At 36.6% G+C, this 6797-nt stretch overlaps 1 long non-coding RNA gene across 1 annotated transcript in view; it reads right to left on the reverse strand.

Moving 5' to 3' along the window:
• Positions 1 to 3405, reverse strand: part of LOC106955497 (uncharacterized) — a 7371-nt gene extending 3966 nt beyond the window's left edge. Inside the window, exons 1-2 of the long non-coding RNA XR_001426590.1 lie at positions 3265 to 3405; positions 918 to 1004 (exon numbers count right to left, since the gene is read on the reverse strand). This is a non-coding gene — a long non-coding RNA (uncharacterized LOC106955497). The remainder of the gene's footprint in view (positions 1 to 917; positions 1005 to 3264) is intronic.
• Between the last annotated feature and the right edge of the window lie 3392 nt (positions 3406 to 6797).

Raw genomic sequence — 6797 nt, forward strand, 5'->3', positions numbered from 1 at the left:
GGTGAGAAAAAGAAATAAGATGAAAAGGGAAAACAACTGTAGGGTTAAAAAAAAAAAAAAAAAAAAAAGAGATGTAGTTTGTGATTTGTGCAAATAAAATAAAACTCTACTTTCATGCTGATCATTAACCGATTTGTACGTAGTCTCAGGTGAGGAACCGCCTTACTTCTCTAAATAATACCGAAACGGTAATTTATCAGATACTTCTGCAGTTTGCATGAGCATACAATAATGTTTAACTTGTCACCACACAAGACTTCATTCCTGATAATAAATAACCGATGACTAATCAATCAAACAGCTGCAGCTGATCCAGAACGCTGCTGCTCGCGTTCTCACTAAAACCAGGAAGATAGAGTTTTAAAGTCCCTACACTGGCTCCCTGTAGCTCAGAGAATAGACTTTAAAATACTGTTGTTAGTTTATAAATCACTGAACGGTTTAGCACCACAATACATTAAAGATCTGTTATTGCTGTACCAACCGTCTAGACCCCTCAGATCTTCTGGTTCTGCTCTGCATCCCCAGAACCAAATCAGGAGAAGCAGCATTCAGTTTCTATGCACCACAGATCTGGAACAAACTTCCAGAAAACTGTAAAACAGCTGAAACACTGGGTGCCTTTAAATCTCAACTTAAAACCCACCTGTTTAGAGTCGTTTATGGCTAAATTAGGGTTTTGATGTCTTCAATGGTTTTATATTTACTTTTCATCTATTTATTAATGTCACACTGTTTTTATTTCTTCTTTAATTATGTAAAGCACCTTGAAATGCCTTGCCGTTGAAATGTGCTATACAAATAAAATTTGACTGTTTGGTGGACCCAGTCAATCTGGTCTTTCAGTGAGCAATTTTTCCCCAACAGATTTCCTATGCAGGATTAGATCAAATGGGATAAAAACAGATTCACCTCACCTTAAGGGAGAATACGAAGTATTTGTGAGGCCTGTGCTGCCTTTAATCTTACATCTGGACCAAGTAGATGGTGTACCAGTGGAGCACCTGAAAGTACAAAAATACAAAAGATTAATATAAATGGTTGGTTGGGAAGAAAAAAAAAAAAAAAGGTTCACCGTAATGGACATGTTTAGTGAAGAAAGCTTAGCGAGAAAAGATGAGCAATGCTTTAGTGAGTTATAATGTGGGCCTAAACCAAATGGGTACCAAGAGTTTACGTAGGACTACATGTTTTGTGGGGCCCCCCCCCCCCCTTCTTTCTTCAAGCGTTCCAGTTTCTTTTTAAATACAACCAGGCCAAATTTCTGATATTACATTGGTTCCAGTAAATTAGAGGTTAGAAAAGTGACCTGATCTTTTCCCCGACAACAAAAAAGTGAGTCAATGAAATAATACATTTATCAAAGTGTATATCATTTGCTTGTTTATGTTAGGGTTCAAATATTCTAAGATATTTTAGAAAATTTAAGATTGAATATGTTAAGTAGCTAAATAAGGGAAATGGACACACAAAAAAGACAAAGCTGCCTAACGTTGCAATTTTCAAAACGCAAATCTGGAAGATGCAAAAGGAAAAAATAAACATCACTTAAGAGGAAGCGTGAGCATGGAGGAAGATCGAAATCGCTCAAGATACCAAGTGACTCAGACTGAAGATATGGCAATTTGACTTAACAGATGACAAGTCACAGAGCAGAGCAACCATTCAACAAACGCCAAGACGGCTGAACGGTTCAGTTGTTTAAGAAACGCGTCAGTCAGAAAACCATCCTGCAGGTCAACGCAGTAGAAAAGAGGACACAATAAAGTCCAGAAAACAATCATTTAATTTGAAACCGATTAGAAAAAAACACATCAAAAAAGAATGAGTGCTCATAAACAAAAAAAAAAAGACTTAAAACACACAATGTTGAATTTTCCATTGAAGAAAAATACCTACAGAAAGTATGTTTTGCACATTAATGTGTTTGTGTTGGCTGTTGTTGTAGTCTTTAGGTCAGTATTATCACCAAAAACAGCAGCAGTCAGATTCAAAGATAAACAGCCAGCAGAAGAAGAAGCAGAAAGACAGAACCAAGATCTTTGAGAGAAGATAAACCAGGCAAACAAAATTGAGGATGTTTTTCATTATGATAAGTGAATATAAAATACTAAATAATTTTTTATAATTCTGTTCCAATTCAGATTTGCTGCCTTCCCGGAATAAAGTAAAGAAATTTTCACCACCCTCCACAAGCATTGATTCCCACTGAAGCTGAACTGCATTGGATTCAATTCCATTGAGTGTGCAAAATTGCATTTGCAAAGGATGGTTGGATTGGAAGCAATATTTCATAGGATATTGTCTTATTTGGTCCCAACAATTGTGATACCAGTGATTCTCTTAATACTAGCAATTACACTGCCTTTTACTCGTATATTGGGGAAAAAAAATGAACTAAACTTAAAGACTGAATTTTCCTTAACGCATCAGTGCTGATGATGAATTACCAAAAGAGGAAGAAACAACTCATTTAAAGCGTTTCACAAAACTTTACCAAAGGTGCCAAAAGGTGTGGCACAATGTTAAATGCAGGATACTTGTACACAGAAAGTTGTGTATTTAGTCTCATAATGTCTTGACATTTCTGTTTTTTAACATTTGCACTATAACTTTTAACCGTTTGAAAGATTTTCATATAAAATGTATTTCAGTAAGATTGACATGTACCAAATCAGCTTTTAGACATTCTGAATTAGAAATTTCTATAAAATCCATCAATAGCCATGTCATACTTCAGCACATTGTCCACAAATTAATCAGTCCGTGTAAGATATTAGCTAAAGACCAGAATCGACCGCATCCTTGATAGAAGAAAAGAAAAGAAAAAGACCCAATTCCTTACAGCAGCGGAAGGATATCACACCGCTCAACGGTATTGATACCAGCAGGTTTGTGTGGGCAAGTAAAAGTCAACACTCACCATTAATGTTGTGACAAGCAGGAGATACAATAAGTCACTTTCATAAAGCACTAGTTTGTTTCAACAGAAAACAGAAGTAGATATGCTGTGTTCTCTCTCACAAAGATCCTCTCGTAAAATTAATGACCCTCCTGCAAAGGTTTTAAACTCCCACAAGCGGACGCATGTCTCCGCTGAGGGTGGGAGGAATGCCGCGGATCCTGCTCCGCCTGTCTGACTACCTGCTGATTCCTGCGCAGGTGAGACTGCTGCTGATGACACGTGAAACCGCTCACGGACAACAGACACCACGGAGTTCCTCTACCAAGCGCCAGGTTTAGCTGCAAAGTGACGGCAGTTACCTGCAGGCCAGCGAGAGAGTCCAGGTGAGACCGCAGCCGCAGTGGAGACTCCTGGGTTAAAGCGAGGAGGTCCGCAACATCGACAGGAATCATTGTGCGTTAGCCAGGTGTGGAAGCGATACTGGTTTCTCCTTCCCTCTCTCGCTCACCTGTCTGCCGGATGTAAATTAGCGCGATCACGTGTTCCACCCCAGCCAATCAGAGTCAGCTCGCCTTTTTTTTTTTTAATCTTGGGTTTGTATGTTTTTTTTTATCTCCTTTTAGTGAATTTGTGATGACGTGTGTTGTTTTAACGCAACCCACAAAATATTATTTGAGTAATCATTTATTTCACTGTCGTGTAAATACATTTGCTACATGTAAAGTGAAGTATTTTGTATGGAAACCCGTTTCATTCAAAACTGAATAAATAAATGTTATTGAATTATTAAAATGAATGAATTGTACTCATGAAATTAAACAAAATGGATTTGTAAAACATATAAGTAAAGAAATGAATACTGAAATAAATACTGAAATAAATTAAAAAGAATCAAGGAAAAAATATTCTTGAAAAACATTTTTACTTTATTTTATGATAGAAGAAAACGAAACAACTCTATTTATTTCATGGAATATTTATTATTAATTTGTTGATACAGAATTTATTTATTGACTACATTTTGAGTAAAACAGCTCTTTATAATGGCATTTCATTTTTTTTAAATACAGAAATGTCACCCCACTAAATGACTTTGGCATTTTTTTTTTGTCTATCTCCTGTCATTGCCCTTAGCTTCTCTATGTCATGTAGGTTTTGAGTTTGTTGGCCAGTGCATCCACAGTAACGTAACACAGCAGTCATTAACCAAACGGTGGTAATGTTAACATGGTGGGCAGCTGCCATGTCGAAAATAAAATTAGCTATAAAGTTTGTCAGTATGGGAAGCATGAGGTGCTCTAAAGTTTCCTGGTAGACCTCTACACTGACTTTGGACTAGATGAAACAAAGTGGAGCAAATCTGGAAGATAACACAGCTCCCAAAATCATCAGTCAGTTTGGATTCTGTTAGGGACGCGCGATTGCAAATTATTCACCATCACAGTTTCAATGACTTCCATACAGACATTACAAAAAAACCACAAACTGTCCTAATTGACTGTTTTATCATTATGGAATCAGGCCCTCTGTGCTTTTAATATATTCTGTGACATTTGTTTAGTGTGACACGAAAAGGTTTCAAAGGTAACGACGTGGTCAGCCTGCTTTGGGAAGATATTTTATGGCTTGCCCTCTCCTTGTGGAGAGCGCCAAGACAGACGAGGCTTTCCCCCTCAATTGTGTAGGAAAAAATGATCATATAAGATCACAATTCTCAACAGTTTCTATTGTTCTAGGCAATAGTCCAATATTCTCAATTAGCCAAGTAATTACTAAGCAACAAATGCTTTAACAAAATATATGTCATTTTGTTTCCAATGTGTCTACATATTAAAATAATTTTCTTTAAAGTAAATAAAAGTTTAATAAATATTCTAATTTGTTGAGATGTGTCTGTATTCGAGAAATGCTCCAGGCATCAGTCACCCTGCTTTTTGCGAGGAGCCGGGTTTAATAATTAGAGGCAGAAGTCCCTGAGTTCACAACGCCTTGTTTGCCTTCCGACATGCCTTCCTCACTGCTCAAACAAACTTGTCCGCATAACCGTAGTAATGTGTTTTTTTAAACAAGAGAAAATCCTCACATGCCCTGGAAAACATGCAGAACAAGGGCAAACGAAAAGCTTCCCGTCTTAGAAACAAAACAGAAACTGTTGAAGGAGAGAAGAAATGAGGAGACAATCATCGCATTACTGTTGAAAAATGACGCTCATGCGACAACTTCTTTCTGTCTTCCTTTCTTTGTTCCTTTCTTACTTACTTCATTTATTTCCTTTGTTCTCTACTTTCTTCTTTTTTGCCATGTTACACATTTCATTACAAAGCCGGTTGGCTCACTCAGGGGCAAAGGGCGCCACCTTGAGCTAGACGGCAGTAAGTGAAAGGACATCTGTTATCTCAGCCTGAGATAGTTGAACTTTTGCAAAAGTTACCTCACACAACTGCTGGCAATTCTGGGCGGCGATTACTTTCATTTACAATCTTAATATGAAAGAGAAAGTATATTAACGAAGCCATAAATGTGAAGGTTTCCAGATAATTACGGATGACCTGAACTCACCTGACTTATAAGTGTAGAGTAAGAAATTAAAGACAAGCAAACCCTCAGTCTGGAGCGCACGCTTCCAGGTTAGAGAAAGTTTATCCACGTCAACAAAGTATGGAACACAAAGAAGATATCTCTCAAATACTTTTAATAACGCAAAAAATAAAATCAACAGATGAGTTAAGAAACACCAGTGTCATCAACAGTTTTGCAAAGAACAAAATCTGCAGTCTTGTGAAAATATTTAACAATAACTCCTTGCTTTATGTTGGCAAGAGAAAAATACATTAAAACAGTTTTTACTATGAAGCAAACAAAAGAAACATGCTGCCAAATTATTCTTAGCTCCTAAACTGTTTCACTTGTGACATCAAATTATCTTAAAATTGTATTTAACAGACCACCACAAGTCAGTGCTTAGAGTTTTGAAATCTAAAGGAATTGATGAAAGGTTTTATAAAGTCTTTTACACCTATAAATTTTATAAATTTTATGTGAGGTTGTATTCAACGTTCCAGAGTCAATTCTTTGTAAAACCTGCCAGTCACAGGTTTTCAGTCATGTCACAACCAGCTCTACCAACTGAAAGTTAATTCATTTTTCACTTTACACATTAAACAGATTAGTTATGTACAGACTGATGTTTTCAGACCTATAAATTTGTTCATGATAACATTTTTTCTGATAACTATGTTTTTTTTTAACAATCATACAATGAATACATATAACGACTCAGTAAGATTGAAACATTACAGTATGCTATCTTTATCCTACTTTTTTATTTTTTTTAATCTTTTTTGTTTAAACATATGTTTTTCTTTCACTGCTGAAAATGCTCCTTTGTAACTCCAAAAAGTCCCACCAATAATTTACCTAGAAATTGCATAACAAAACTTTTGCAACACGAGTTTTTTTGTGTGTTTTTGCTTGTTTTGTGTCTTTAATCCTGCATGTGTTTATTGATTGACCACCAGCGGCCGGCAAAGAATCGAAAGCTAAAAGAGAGTTTAAGGAAAATTAAAACAGCACATTAATAATAGGTACTTTAAAAAAAAGAAAAAAATCACAACTTCATTGTGAGTATTTGTTCCCGTGATCTTGCCATTTACTCGCCTTCAGACGTTAGTGGGACACGCAAACCCTTTATTGATTTCTTTTTCACTATTTACTTATAGAGATTTTTTTTTCAGAACTGAACAATTTCTCAACTGCTGCTGGGAATCTGTGTGTTTCATCTGTTTGTTTACCGTATGCACAGGCAAGAGTTGGACAGACGGGAGGGTGATGGGGGTGAATGTGGGAGGGCATCCCCAGCCCCTGAGCTCGGAGGATAAAAGGGGCTCTCAGC

Source organism: Poecilia latipinna, unplaced genomic scaffold, assembly GCF_001443285.1.
Source record: "Poecilia latipinna isolate Pla-1442-1.1 unplaced genomic scaffold, P_latipinna-1.0 Scaffold740, whole genome shotgun sequence".
NCBI classification, from domain to species: Eukaryota; Metazoa; Chordata; class Actinopteri; order Cyprinodontiformes; family Poeciliidae; genus Poecilia; species Poecilia latipinna.